This window comes from Sus scrofa, chromosome 10 (genome assembly GCF_054392235.1).
Source record: "Sus scrofa isolate SSC_HxYL_T2T_F1_AM1 chromosome 10, Sscrofa_HxYL_maternal_Yorkshire_Landrace_v2.0, whole genome shotgun sequence".
NCBI lineage: Eukaryota > Metazoa > Chordata > Mammalia > Artiodactyla > Suidae > Sus > Sus scrofa.
The window spans coordinates 68,640,877-68,656,248 of NC_139392.1; the positions used below are offsets into that span (position 1 = coordinate 68,640,877).

Genomic DNA, 15,372 nt, shown 5'->3' on the forward strand with positions numbered 1-15,372 from the left:
TAAATCAAACTTCATTTCAAAAATTTTTTTTTCTTTCTTTTCTTTTTTTTGCTTTTTAGGGCTGCACCTGCAGCATATGAAGGTTCCCAGGCTAGGGGTTAAACTAGAGCTCAGCTGCCGGCCTACACCACAGCTCACAGCAACGCCAGATCCTTAACCCACTGAGCGAGGCCAGGGATCGAACCCGAAACCTCATGGTTCCTACTCGGCTTCCTTTTCTGCTGTACCAAAACGGGGAGCTCCTATTTCAATAAAAATTTTAAATAAATATATAAAATTAAAAAAAAATCTCATTTTCCAATTTTATCAAATTTCAAATTTTACCACCAAGCATTGGGAAGGGCCCCAGTAAGTGAGGGCCACTGACACAGGCAGCATTCACTTTGTGCTAAATCTGCTTTTGCCTGAACTTTGTCTTATAGTAATTTATGTCCTCATTGAATTCTGCATTCTATCTTGGAGAACATTTCTTTATATTTCCAGTTCCCGATACAGCTCTTGTCACAGAAAAGCGACTCAGTAAATTTGAATTAATTAAGTCATATATATCATTGGGGAAGTGAGAGTAACCTGACCTCTGTTCCAACATGGTTAAGCACACAGAGACTTCTGGGCTACCCACCTTTTCCTTGGAGAGGCACCGGTCAGTAGCTCTGCTCTCGAGTTCCTCTGGAGCCCAGGGTTTCTTCCACTGGTCTTGAGATGGTCAGAGATTGCTTGGCGAGGATTTCTGTAAGGACCATGATTTTGGAGTTTAAGTAATCAACTTGTTAATTGAGATTAACAAGCTGAAATTGGTTAATTCAATTATGACACACCTATAAAATGGAACGCCCTGTTAAACTGCACATGATAGGAGTATGGCTTTTGAAATGGAAAAACATCCAAGGTATATCAATAAGTGGGGACTAAATGTCAGTTCAAACCTCTTCGGGCAGCACTTGTCCTTCTTCCCTGGTCTACACAGGAAACCCTACAACCATTCAATCACCTGTTGCCCCCATGAAACTTACATCCATTGCTCCTCCCACTTTCTCCCTATCTTCCCCCACATCCCCACCCTATCCAGCTTGGAGTCCATGGCCCATTGTCTCAGCTAAACTCCTGCAAATATTCCATAGTCCTTCGGCCCTCGTACCTTTGCTTGGTTTTTACCATTTTTCTTTTATTGCGGTGAAATACACAAAACATAAAACTATTTTTTTTCCCTTGAGGGCCACACCCATGGCATATGTAAGTTCCCAAGTGAGGGGTCAAGTCAGAGCTGCAGCTGCTGGCTTACGCCACAGTCATGGCAACGTCAGCTCCTTAACCCACTGAGCGAGGCCAGGGATCAAACCTGTGTCCTCATGAATACTAGTTTGTTATTGCTGAGCCACAACAGGAACTCCTCCATCTTACTTATTTTTACGTGCATAATTCAGGGGCATTAAGTACATTAAGTACATCCACAATGCAATGAAACCATCAGAACCATTGCCACAACTTTTTCATTTTGCAAAACTGAAACTCTGCACCTATTAAACACTAACCCCCTCCTGTCAGTCCCTGAAAATGACTATTCTAATTTCCTTCCCCTGTCTTTTTGAGCACCTTAGGTACTTCACATAAATGGAATTGTACAGTACTTCTCTTTTTGTCACCGGTGTATTTTATTTAGCATAATTTTTTCCAGTTATCTTGAAGAGAAAAAAAGTCACAATGTTTTCATGCAATACCTACTTTAAACAACAATTGTGCCAAATAGCAGAAAGAATTAAGGAAGGCTGCTCAATGTCTAAACACTTTGTGAAACACCATAATAGCCAATACATAGCGGCACACCTTAGGTGGGAATATGACTGCAGCTTAGAAAAGAAAGGAAAAAAGAACACAATTGGAACTACTCAATTTGTTTAAAATCACTGAGCAAGAAAAGCAATAGTGAACTTCCAGACTGACATAAAATCATTTAGCAAGGCTCATTCATCCATGTTGTAACATATATCAGAATTTCCTTTCTTTTTAAGGGCTAAGTAATACTCCACAGTTTTCTTATTAGGAAACTTGTTTTGCTTCCACATGTTAGCTAGAATTTATCTTTTTTTACATTTTAAATATATTTATTGATATTTCCATTTTGTTCATACATTGTTTTCTTGACTTTCTCCTCATTCTCCTTTAGTTCTTTGAACATCCTTAAGATAGTTGCTTTGAATCTTTGTCTAGTAAGTCTACTATCTGGTGTTTCTCTGAAACATTTTCAGTTGGTTTACTTATTTTTTTTTCCTTTGAATGGGCCACACTTTCCAGTTTCTTTGTATTCCCTGTGATTTTCTGTTTAAAGCAGGACATCACATCTAATGACATGGTAACTGGAAATCTGATTCTTCCTCTTCCTCAAAGAGAGAGATCTTTCTCTCTCTTACATTATAGGCTGTCTCTATGCCTAGGATCAGACTGAGGTAAATACTTAGGGTCCTCTCTTATCTTTTCTGCATCTGTACCTATCTCAAGATATGTATGGTAGCTTTTATAATTGTCCCATACAGGCAGTTGTTTCTGAATATTCTACTCTGTCCTGTCTGGCTTTCAAATGGGTACAAAGAGAAAAATGAAGAGGGGAGTCACTAGCCCTTTAAATGTGTTGCAAGACTCTTCAGCCAAATCGGTGGGGGTGGGGGTGGGGTGTTGCAATAATGCTTGCTCGCCACTTCACCTGCACCTTTACAATCAGAAGCAGCAAGAGGCAATCAGGGCACAGATCCCCTGCCTCCTGAAAGCTACACAAGCTTCCCCAGCAACACATGTAAGGCTACTGGTGAAGGGGTGGGGGTGGGGGTTGGAGAGGTGGAGGATGGGTAGCTGCTACCATGCTCTGAGCTGAAATTAATTGAATTAAAACCACATTTCACCATGAAGCCTTCCCCTAGAAGCCGCTAGACTTCAGAGTTCCCAAGTGGTTACATTGGACAGACTCTGACAATGCAGTTATTGGGAGGAGCAAAGACAGGTTCCTGGTGCTTCCCAATGTGCCACCTTCCCAGAATCCTCTTTGAACCTTTGCATTTTAATTATACTTCCCTTCCTAGCAAAACAACTTTGGACCAACCCACTTACTTTTCTACTTGCTTGCAATCAGGCAGTGGAATCCCACCAGAGAAAATCACTTTACTGAATATATTGCTAACCACCATAAATCACTGCTCACCAAACATAACTGAATCTACACAATTCTAACCAATTCATCTTCACTTTTATTCACTTCCTCGTCTTTCTCTTACTTTTTTCTTAAAAAAAAAAACCCCACGAAATATCTTAAACACTCTTCAAAATATAAGTTCTATGAGTGTGAGTTTTGTCTTTTTTTGCTCAATGCTCTATCATTAGTTCTTTTTTTAATATTTAATTTTTATTAAAGTATAGTGGTTTACAATGCTGTGCCATTTCTGTTGTACAGCAAAGTGACCTAGTCGTGTGTGTATGTGTGTGTGTGTGTGTATTCTTTTTATCATATTATCCTCCATCATGTTCTATCCCAAGAGTCTGGATATAGTTCCCTGTGCTGTACAGCAGGACCTCATTGCTTATCCCTTCTAAATGGAATAGTTTGTCTCAACTAACCCCAGTCTCCCAGTCCATCCCACTCCCTCCACTCTTCCCTCAGCAGCCACAAGTCTGTTCTCTACCTTTGTGAGTCTGTTTCTCTTTTGTAGGATCAGTCCATTTGTGCCATATTTTAGTTTCCACATGTAAGTGATATCATATGGTATTCGTCTTTCTCTTTCTGACTTACTTCACTTCTATCCCTAGTTCTTAAATCAGTGTTTGGCACATGCTAGGTACTCATTTTGAATGAATGGACATAGAGAAGTATGTAAATTAAAATAGAAAACCCAGTGGTACCCCTGTGCTTTATCAAATTTGGACATACTACCCTATTTGCTCCATACTTTTTTTCTTCTAAGAAATCAAATGTTGCAGGGGAGTTCCCATTGTGGCGCAGTGGAAACAAATCTGACTAGTAACTGTAAGGTTGCAGGTTCGATCCCTGGCCTCACTCAGTAGGGTTGGGGATCTGGCGTTGCTGTGGGCTGTGGTGTAGGTCTGCAGACACAGCTTGGGATCCTGTGTTGCTATAGCTCTGGCGTAGGCCGGCGGCTACAGCTCCAATTCGACCCCTAGCCTGGAAACCTCCATATGCTGCAGGTGCAGCCCTAAAAAGCAAAAATGTAAAAGAAAAGAAAAGAAACCAAATGTCGCAGATAAAGTGGAAATCCCCCTTATGTGCCCTTTCTGGATCCTGGTCCCCTCCTCTGTCCCGAGGGAGAGCTGCTGTTAATAATCTGGTGTTTATCTTTCTCATGTAAGTTGTTCCACTTTACTACTTATGTAGGGAACTCTGTAATAACAGCATTTTTTTGAGAGATTAAAACTTAACACAAGTGGTATCCCATTCTAGATCTCATTCTATGGTTTTTTTTTTTCCTTCTCTTTCTGAGATTAATCGGTGTTGATACCCAGGGCTCCAGTTCACTCGTTTTTAAGTTGTGCAGGGTTCCTCTTTGCTTGCTTGCATCAGGATTTGTTTATTCATCTCCTGTTGATGGACATTCAATGATTTCCAGATTGTTACCATTACTGGCACCTCTACCATGAACATTCCTGCACAAGTGCGTTTGTGTAACGATCCGCAAGAATTCCTCTAGGAAGGGTCTGGAATGCTGGGACACAGGGAATACAGAGTTTCATCGCTGCTAGACACTGTCAAATTATTCTCCAAATATTTTGTACAAATTGACACTTCCAACAGAAATATTTGAAAGTTCTCCCTGCTCCACATCCAAGTCACCATTTGGTATTGTCAGGCTTTAAATATTTCTCTAACCTCATGATGTGAAATGGCAACTTATTTTTTATTTTTCATGTCTCTGATTACTGGTAAAAGTGAAACATTTTCTCATGTTTATGGGTCAGGAGGCAATCCTCTATTATAAACTGCCATCTCATAGAACTGTGCTTACTGTTTAAATGTAAGACTATTTGGGGGGAGAAGTTTAAGGTTCATGGCAAAATGGAGAAGCCATTTCCCATATACCCCCTGCCCCCATGCCTTCATTATCATCCCATGCCTTCCTCATCTACACCCTCCATCAAAGCAATACATTTGTTACAACTGATGAACTAGTACTGACGCATCGTAATCACCCAAAGTCCATAGTTTACATTAGGGTTCACTCCAGGGGTTGTACATTCTGAGGGTTTGGACAAATGTACAATGACATACATGTATCCATCATGATGGTGTCAGAGTAGTTTCACTGCCCTGAAAACTTCTGTGATTTACTCCCCCCACCCCACCAACAAAACAAAACAAACAAAAAACAAAAACACTTTACCTATTTTCATCAAGTTCTTTCTCTCTTTAATTTGCAGGCAATTATTGTATACTCTGGCAACTAATCCTTTGTCAACCACATGCACTGGAAATATCTTTCAGACTGTGTTTCAATTTCATTTATAGCATCTTTTTATAAAGACGGGTATTATTTTAGAGGAGTCAGATTTATCTATTCTTTCTTCCACAGCTATTGTATACTGTTTAAGACCTCTCTCTCTCTCTCCATTCTCAGGTCTTAAGGATATTGTCTTATTGCTAGCTTCTACATTTTTAAAATACTGCTCCAGGGAGTTCCCACTGTAGTTCATCAGGTTACAAACCGCACTAGTGTCCACGAGGATGAGAGTTTGATCCCTGGCCCCACTCAGTGGGTTAAGGATCCGGCATTACCATGAGCTGTGGTGTAGGTCATAGATGCAGCTCAGATCCTGTGGTGCTGTGGCTGTGGTGTAGGCCAGCAGCTGCAGCTCCAATTTGACCCCTAGCCTGGGAACTTCCATATACTGCGAGTGAGGCCTTAAAAAGCAAAATGAAATTAAAACAAAAAAATTAAAATTAAAATTCTGCTCCACACATTGAGTTTTAAATCCGGCCAGGGGAATGAAGCAAGAATTAAACTTTATTTTTTCCCATATGGTTTATTAATTTTATGACCATCATTTCATTAGTCTGCTAATCAGTAATGCAACTCCTGACAAGTACTAAATTTCCCTGTGTGAATGGGACTGAGCCCTGTATTCTATCCCACTGAGCACCTTCTCTATCTCTGTGCCCATATCACACTGTATTAAACACTATAATTTTACAAAAAGTATTGATCTCTTCCCTAACTCACTCTTCTGTAAAGATTTTTTTAGGCTATTCTTGTCCTCCTCTCTACCATATAAATCTTAAGGACACTTATCAAGTTCTGTATAAAACACTGGTGATATTTTTAGATAGAATTAAACTTTGAATTTATAAAATAATTTTGGGCAAACTATCTTTACTATAGTAATACTTCCAATCCCAAAATGTGACTTTTATTTAGGACTTCTCCATGCATTTGAAACTTCCATTACTTCAACAATGCTGTATTTTGTTCTCAATTATCAGGTACATTTTGTTGGATTTATTAGCCTTCAGTAAATGATCATTTTTACTGTCATTGCAAAAAGTGCGTTTTTGTGAACTGTTTTCCTAATGGATTATTAGGAATGTTATTGATTATGCTGAGATTGCATTAAAAAATGGGTGCCAGAGTTCCCATTGTGGCTCGGTGGAAACAAATCTGACTAGCATCCATGAAGATGCAGGTTCACTCTTTCGCCTTGCTCAGTGGGTTAAGGATCTAGCTTGGCCATGAGCTGTGGTGTAGGTTGCAGATATGGCTCAGATCTGGTGTTGCTGCGGCTATGGCATAGGCCACAGCTACAGCTTCAATTCTACCCCTAGTCTGGGAATCTCCCCTGGGCTGCAGGTATGGCCCTAAAAAGCAAAAAAAAAAAAAAAAAAAAAAAACACACACACACAAAAAAACAACAAAAAAAAGGGGGTGCCAACTTTCAAATTAGTTTTAGAATTTTTATACTGATACATTACTAGGAATATTATATCTTAGGTTTTTTATGACTATAAACATGCCTCATTTTTCTTTCCAACTCTTGTATCTCTTATGTTTTTACTCATCTATTGGACCGTCTAGAACCTTTAGTTCATTAGCGAAGGGAATGGTGACATGACATCTTATTGTTTTTGTCCCTGACTTTAATGAGGATACTTCATTAAAGTATGCATGATTACTGTAGGTTTTGCGTATTAGGTAAAGAAAGCTCCCTTCATTTCTAGTTTGCTAAGATTTTTAAAAATTATGATGAATATTATTTATTTATTTATTTATTTTGTCTTTTTGCCTTTTCTTGAGCCGCTCCCGTGGCATATGGAGATTGCCAGGCTAGGGGTCTAATCAGAGCTGTAGCCACTGGCCCACACCAGAGCCACAGCAACTCGGGATCCGAGCCGCGTCTTTGACCCACACCACAGTTCACAGCAACACTGGATCCTTAAATCACTGAGCAAGGCCAGGAATCAAACCCGCAACCTCATAGTTCCTAGTCGGATTCGTTAACCACTGAGCCACGACGGGAACTTCCTGAATGTTGATTTTTTGTAAATCAAATGCTTTTTATGGAATTGCTGAGATAATCAGAATGACTTTTTTAATCTCATAATGTAGCAGATTATATCAAAATATTTTGGAAACCACCCTTCTGTTCTGGAAACGAACCCAACCTATAAACACTGCTGAATTTAATTTGCTACTAATTCATTTAGAATGTTTTGCCTCTGCACTTCTAATAAAATGGGTCTATAGTTTCCTTTTCCTATATTTTCTCTGATCTCAAGAGTAAGCAGAGTATACTAATGCAGGAGTTCCCATTGTGGTGCAGCAGAAATGAATCTGACTAGTAACAATGAGGTTGTGGGTTCGATCCCTGGCTTTGCTCAGTGGGTTAAGGATCAGGCATTGCTGTGAGCTGTGGTGTAGGCTGCAGACATGGCTCAGATCCTGAGTTGCTATGGCTGTGGCATAGGCCAGCAGCTGTAGCTCCAATTCTACCCCTAATCTGGGAACTTCCGCATGCCTCAGGTGTGGCCCTAAAAAGCAAAAAAAAAAAAAAAAAAAAAGGAAAAGAGTACACTAACGCATCTCTACCTCTCTAATATGCAGAACTGTACATAGCATGTGTGCCAGGGACCATGGTAACCCTCCCAAAGAAGTCCATGTGCTAATTCTGGGACATCTAGTCCTAGAATCTGTGAACAGGTCACCTTACATGGAAAAAGGGACTTGGCAGATTGGGATAAAGTAACCAGAAGAGTCCTTAAAAGTGAAAGAGGAAGGCAAGAGAGTCAGAGAGCACCTTTTGAAGGTGCTTATGTAGCAGGCTTTGAAGATGGATGAAGATGTGAGCCAAAGAAGGCATGGGAACTCTGGAAGCTGGAAAAGACAAAACGGAACAGGAACACAGCCCTACTGATACCTAGAGTTAGCCCAGTGGAACCCATTTTACTCAGAATTGTTCTCACATTTTCATTCTTTGCATGAATTATCACAATTTAATATTTCCCACCCTATCTTCTGCTTCCCTGACTCATTTCTGTCTGCGTGGTCTATTAATTTCTAATAGAAATTTGCTAAAAATGTATCAATGAACCTATGTAATTATATTGATTTTTTGCTTTGCATATTCTGATACCAGGTCCTGAGAGAATTTATGATGGGTTTGGCTTTTGGGTGGATTATTCCTCTATCATTGTGGCATTTCCCATTCTGTTCCTACTTATGCCTTTTGCCCTCAAGTCAATTTTGAGTCAGATTACTACTGTTGGACTAGTGGAGCCAAAGGCACGCCTTACCCCACTCAAATCCCCTCAGCCTCATGTCTTTCTGCAAAGGCTGCTGTCTGCAAAAGCCTGTAACTTTCTTCGTGAGGGTTTTTCTTTCTGGCCACGGTAGAACTCTTTGCTTATCCGCAAGGCAAGCCAAGAGAGTCATGAGCCACTGTTCCCAGAGCCAGCACTCGATCAGGACACTTGGGGGGTTGATCAATAAACACTGGAACTCCCTTGCTCCTCAGGTAGAAGCTCTGAGCCACAATCTACTTGGTCTCCCAGAGCCCACAAGGTTAGAGGGGCAGAGCTCCATTTGCCATGGTGCTACCTGGCCGATAACTTCTTTGACTGGCTTCCTTCTCTTCCCTCAACTTCCCTACTATGTTTCCTGGGATCATCTCCTAGATAAACTACCTGCCCTGGAATCCATGCTTCCAGGCCTGTCAACTAGCTTTCTCTTGGTTAATACAGTTGACCTCTGAATAAAGCTCGGGATAAGGTCCCCAACACTCTGCACGCTCAATCTTGGCCCTTAACTTACAGACGCTTCCTCCTATTAGCTGTTCTTCTGCATCCCCAGTTCCGCATCTTCAATTCAACCAACCAGGTGCCACGTAGGGCTCAAACATTTACTACTGGAGAAAATCCATTTATAAGAAGACCTCCACAATTCAAACCCGGGCTGTTCAAGGGTGAATTGTATACACATAGAGTGTCTTTCCCCATGCTTTATTATAGATCTTTTGTATATTTTTAAGGCTTTTGTATTGTGAGAAAGCTATAGCTGGCTTTTAAAAAATTCTATCTGAAAGTTTTTTTTTCTGATAAAAGTTTAATCTACAAGTTGACCAATGACTCCCAAGGGCCAAATGTGGTCCGAAGTCTGTTTTTGTGTGGTTTGCAAGTCATACACACAGGCTAAGAATGGTTTTTAGGTTTTTAAAGAATTGTGGAGACTGTATGTGACCTGAAACATGTAAAATATTATCTAGTCCTCTACAGAAAACAAGTTTGTCAACTCCTGACTTAATCCACTCATATTTATTGTGATTACTTATTTATTGCATTTTATCTCTGACATTTGTATTTTTAACTCACTATCATTTCCTTTGCATTTTTCTCCTTTTCTGTCTTCTGTTGGACTGACAAAAGTTTTTGATCTTCCCATTCTTCCCTGCTACTTGTTTGGCAGCTATAGATTCCATTTTTTGCTGATTACCTATAAAATTTTAAAGTATATTCTTCTGTATAATGTTTTTAAAGCAAAGTCTAAGCTGCTTAGCATTTTAAATGTCTCCCACTAAATAAATACTTCATATTATTATTATTTGAAGCTTCAGATTTATCTTATATAAAACCAAAATCTTTTCTCATCATGCTAGACTATTAGACAAAAAAGATTTAAAGACAGACAATCTTTAGGCTAAAGGATGGTTGATACACTATCTCATTTCTGTTAACATCTATGTTCACTGTTATCTTGCGGTCCATTCCTGTCCTCTGGGTTCATTTTTTTTTTTTTTAAGCATACCCTACAGAAAGAGTATATGAGTGGTTACCTGTTTATATCTTTGTAATTATGGAAATTCCTATTTTTGCACGTTTAATACTTTTGCTGAGTATAAAATACTAGATGGAGGGTTAATTTCTCACATGTCATGAAGACGTTAATGTCTCCCCATATCTCTTATAATAATGACATGTCTGCTGTCAGACTCCTTTGCATGGAATCTGCTTTTTATCTCTGAGCGCTTTAAAGATATTTCTCTTTATTCTTGACGTTCTTCAACATCACTCTGTGGTACGCTTGCCTATTGTCCTTCATCCTGCTTGCTACTGGTATCCTTGCTTTGATGTGAGGGTTCATGCTGTCTTATGATTCTGGGAAATTTCAGCTCTTCTTTCCTCAAACCTTGCTTTTCTTGTCGTCTTTCCTGTCACCCCCATCAGGTATACTGGAAGGCTTGTGTCACTCCCTATCAAAGTCCTTGTCACCCAAAAAGTTGTACCAAGAATGCTTCTCCATCATTCTAAATGAAAAATTAGGATGCAACATAAATACTTGAGTTCTTCTGCAGGTTTAATTAAATCCCATCAAATGACCCATTACATTTTTCACAGACTGGAATAAAATCTCCTAAAATTTATATGAAACCATAACAGACTCAGAATTGCCAAAGCAATCCCAAGGCAAAAGAAGAAAGCAAGGCTTCAGACAATATTACAAAGCTACAGTAATCAAAGCAGTGTGTTATTGGCACAAAAAACAGACATATGGGTCAATGCAATAGAATAAAGAGTCCAGAAATAAGTTCACACACATATAATAAATTAACCTTGACAAAAGAGACAAGAATATACAATGAAGAAAAGACGATCTCTTCAGCAAATGGTGTTGAGAAAGTTGGACGGCTGCATGTAAGTCAATGAAGTTATAACACTCCCTCACACCATACACAAAAATAAACTCAAAAGAGCTTAAAGGCTTAAACATAAGACATGATACTATAAAACTCCTAGAAGAGAACATAGGCAAAACATTCTCTGACATAAATTGTCTCAGGGTTTTCTTAGGTCAACCTCCCAAAACAAAAGATATAAAAGGAAAACTAAAAATGAAAGGAAATGGAATCTAATCAAACTTAGCTTTTGCACAGAAAAGGAAACCATAAAATAAAAAGAAACCTATAGACTGGGGGAAAATATTTGCAAATAATGCCACCAACAAGGGGATTAATTTTTATTTTTATTTTTTGTCTTTTCAGGGCTGCACCCATGGCATATGGAGATTCCCAGGCTAGGGGTTGACTGGAGCTGTAGCGGCTGACCTACACCACAGCCAACAGATCTGAGCCTTGTCTGCAACCTATACCACAGCTCATGGCAAATGCCTGATCCTTAACCCAGTGAGCGAGGCCAGGGATCAAACCTGTGTCCTCATGGATGCTAGTCAGATTCGTTTCTGCTAGGCCATGACGAGAACTCTGGGATTAATTTTTAAAGTATGCAAACAGCTCATATATCTCAAAATCAAAAAAATAAACAACCCAATCAAAAAATGGGCAGAAGATCTAAATAGACATTCTTCCAAAGAAGACAGACAGGCGTCCAATTGGCATCTGAAAAGATGCTCAACGTCGCTAATTATTAGAGAAATGCAAATCAAAACTATAACGAGGTATCACCTCACACTAGTCAGAATGGCCATCATTAAAAATCATAAATGCTAGAGAGGGTGAGGAGAAAAAGTAGCCCTCCTACACTGTTGGTTGGAATGTAAATTGGTGCAGTCACTATGGAGAACAGTATGGAGGTTCCCTAAAAAAAACTGAAAATATAATTCCAGCAATCCCACTCCTGGACATACATCCAGAGAAAATTTTCATTCAGAAAGATACATGTACCCAAATGGTCACTGCAGCACTATTCACAATAGTGAACAGACATAGAAACCACCTAAAAGTCTATGGGCAGATGAATGGATAAAGAAGATGTGGCACACATGTAAAATGGAGTATTATTCAGCCATTAAAAACAAATGAACTATTGCCATTTGCAGCAACATGGATGGATCTAGAGATTCTCATACTAAGTGATGAGTCAGAAAGAGAAAGACAAATACTATATGGTGTCACTTATATGTGCAATCTAAAATATGACACAAATAGGAGTTCCTGTCCAGGTGCAGCGGGAACGAATCTGACTAGGAACCGTGAGGTTGTGGGTTTGATCCCTAGCCTCACTCACTGGGTTAAGAATCTGTCATTGTTGTGAGCTGTGGTGTAGGTTGCAGATATGGTTCAGATCTGGAGTTGCTGTGGCTGTGGTGTAGGCTGGTAGCTGTAGCTCTGATTAGACCCCTAGCCTAGGAACCTCCATATGCTGTGGGTATGGCCCCAAAAAGCAAAAATAAATAAATAAATAAAAACTTAAGAGAATAAATCTCTAGTATTATCACTACAGTAAAATAAAATCAAAAAATAAAATAAAATATGACACAAATGAAAGTATCTATGAAACAGAACCAGACTCACAGATGTAGAAAACAGACTTGTGGTTACCAAAGGAGAGTGGAGTTGGGGAGAGGGGTAGACTGGGAGTTTGGGGTTGGCAGATGCAACCTAGTATATGTAGGGTGGGTAAACAACAAGGTCCTACTGTATAGCACAGGGAATTACATTCAATATCCTGTGATAAACCATAATGGAAAAGAATTTGAAAAAGCTGCCTATCTATCTATCTATCTATCTATCTATCTATCTATCTATCTATCTAGAACCAAATCACTCTGCTGTACAGCAGAAACTAACACAACATTGTAAATCAAATATAATTCAATAAAATAAATTTTAAAAAACAGTGAAGTGCTTAACTATTATTTTCTTAAAGCAAAATCCTAATTCAACAATGCCATTGAGTCACCTTATTTAAAGCAGGGGCATTTAGACCATAAGATGATGGCAAAATCCGGTTTATTCCATGACAAATCTAAAATTATAATCACACATTGAATTTAGTAAACAAAAAGTCTGACTTTTGAAAACTGATATTGATAAGTGACAATAACATTACTATCCAAATTTATGATTTCAAACTGGTTACGTAAATTCTCTGATTTTTGAATCCTGAGGTCATTAAAAAACTTATTGACATAGGCTCGTAGTATGACAGCATGCATCTATTCTATTGTGTGTATATGTACAATCCTAAAGTAAAATAACACTGTCCAGCAACCCCTACTGCTTAAGTTTTCTACAGAACAAGCATCATCCTCATAACGATTTTCTACATAAGAACCGTCACTCTCCGCTATCTTGTTTATCTGTCTCTTCAGCTCCATGAAGCTAGAAGCTTAGTCTTTTTTAATCATTACTGCATTGCCTGGAAACTTCTCCTGCCCATCGTAGTTATGGAGTCAACGGTAAGCTCCTACATTTTTGCATGTTCCAGATCTTAATCTGAGTTACCATTAAGCAAGAGAGGCATGTTGATAGAAATGCATGAAACCAGAGCCCTGGAGGTGTGTTGTGAGCCCAGATGGGCCACAGAGACTGGGGAGAGGAATGTGTGACCCCGTGACCTGGGGGAGGCCACCAGTCAGGGGACACAAATGGTGCATGCTGTGGTCACAACCTGGGTTAACAGTGGGATAAGGGGAGGGAAGCCAGCTAAATACTTAAGAGTCGACTCACCTATTCAGGGTGAAGTCTGGAGGCTTGGATACAAGCCTATCCCACATGTGGACACAGCTGTTCTAATGGAAACATGGTACCTGGGTTCATTCCTAACTAATCCCAATAACGCTCCACTTTGTGTTGGTTTTTCTGTGTGTTTTCTTTTGAAGGCTGTTCCCAGGCTTGGGGTCAATCTGGAGCTGCAGCAGCTGGCCTACACCACAGCCATGGCAACACTAGATCCTTAACCCACTGATGGAGGCCAGGGATCAAACCTGCATCCTCATGGAGACCACGCTGGGTCCTTAACCCCACTGAGCCACAACAGGAATTCCTCCACTGTGAAACATGGCAGACAAGGCTCTTCACATCTGATCTCCCCGTCCAGGCTCCTCAGTCATCACTCCACTAACTGTTTTACTTTTTTCTCCATCCACATGCTTCTCTGAACTGGATCTGCCTGGATCCCACAGACATCAGTCTGTTCCTTTCCTTCTCCATAGAACCTTCCCTCCTTACTGTCACTCTCCCTTAAGTCATTTGCCTATCTCCTGCTTTTCCCTCACTGCTTGGCTTAAACCTAAGCTCTTTGGGTGTTTTCTGCTCCCAGATCAGGTGGGGCAGCCTTCTGATGTGTCCCCATAGCACCCACTCACCCCTATGTACCGTTTAGTATATGGTTTTGAAATTGCCACTTTTCCTGGCCAGCTCCCCAACCAGGCAGTACCATCCACAAAGGCAGAGACTGGGTTATGTCTACAGGAGCATCCAGCCCCCAGCACCACTGACATACCAAGGGGAGACAGGAACCGGTTACTGAATCAATGTCGAGTCAATGAATGAATGAATGAATGTGAACAGGTCCAAGAAAGTAGATGAGTCACAGGTGCCTCGGGAGGCTGGTTTTAGAGCTGGCGAGTCTCAATCCCACCAAGGAAAGCATGTTTGGCTCAGGGGTCCAGGGAGATTTTAGGGGAAATCAGGAGGGCTGAGTATCACAGCTGAGACGTGTCAAGCAAGGCTAAGCCAAAGGCAGGCTAAGCCATGGCCGAGTAAAGCCATCCAGTGGCCGGAGCTGGTCTATGTAAATCCCACCCCGCCTTTCTGATGCTTCCCGACCCCTGCCGTGGAAGCCCCTTATTTCAGCTGCCTCTAGACATGTGATCCCCTCCTATTCCTTGTCCTTTGGACAACACCAGCTCTCTAGACGTCTTCTGTGAGCTATGAGGCATTGACCAGTGGAAACTTCCTCCTTAGTCATGGCTATGTGAACTGAAGGATGTTTTCAGAAACTCCACCATCACGGCCACAAGAAGCTTCCTGGCTCACTCTGCTGCTGCTCAGCGGCAATAGGCTTCATCAGTCTCAAAGTGGAGAGTCAGAGAGGCTCCCAGGAGGACACAGAACCAGCCAGCAAGAGGCACAGAGGTGTTAAAGAGGGGA

General features: G+C 40.5%; 1 protein-coding gene across 1 annotated transcript in view; it reads right to left on the reverse strand.

Moving 5' to 3' along the window:
* Positions 1 to 15,372, reverse strand: part of LOC146399493 (uncharacterized) — a 119,080-nt gene that overhangs the window by 47,512 nt on the left and 56,196 nt on the right. Inside the window, exon 2 of the mRNA XM_084980191.1 lies at positions 623 to 730. The gene's annotated coding sequence lies outside the window, so the exon portion shown is untranslated. The remainder of the gene's footprint in view (positions 1 to 622; positions 731 to 15,372) is intronic.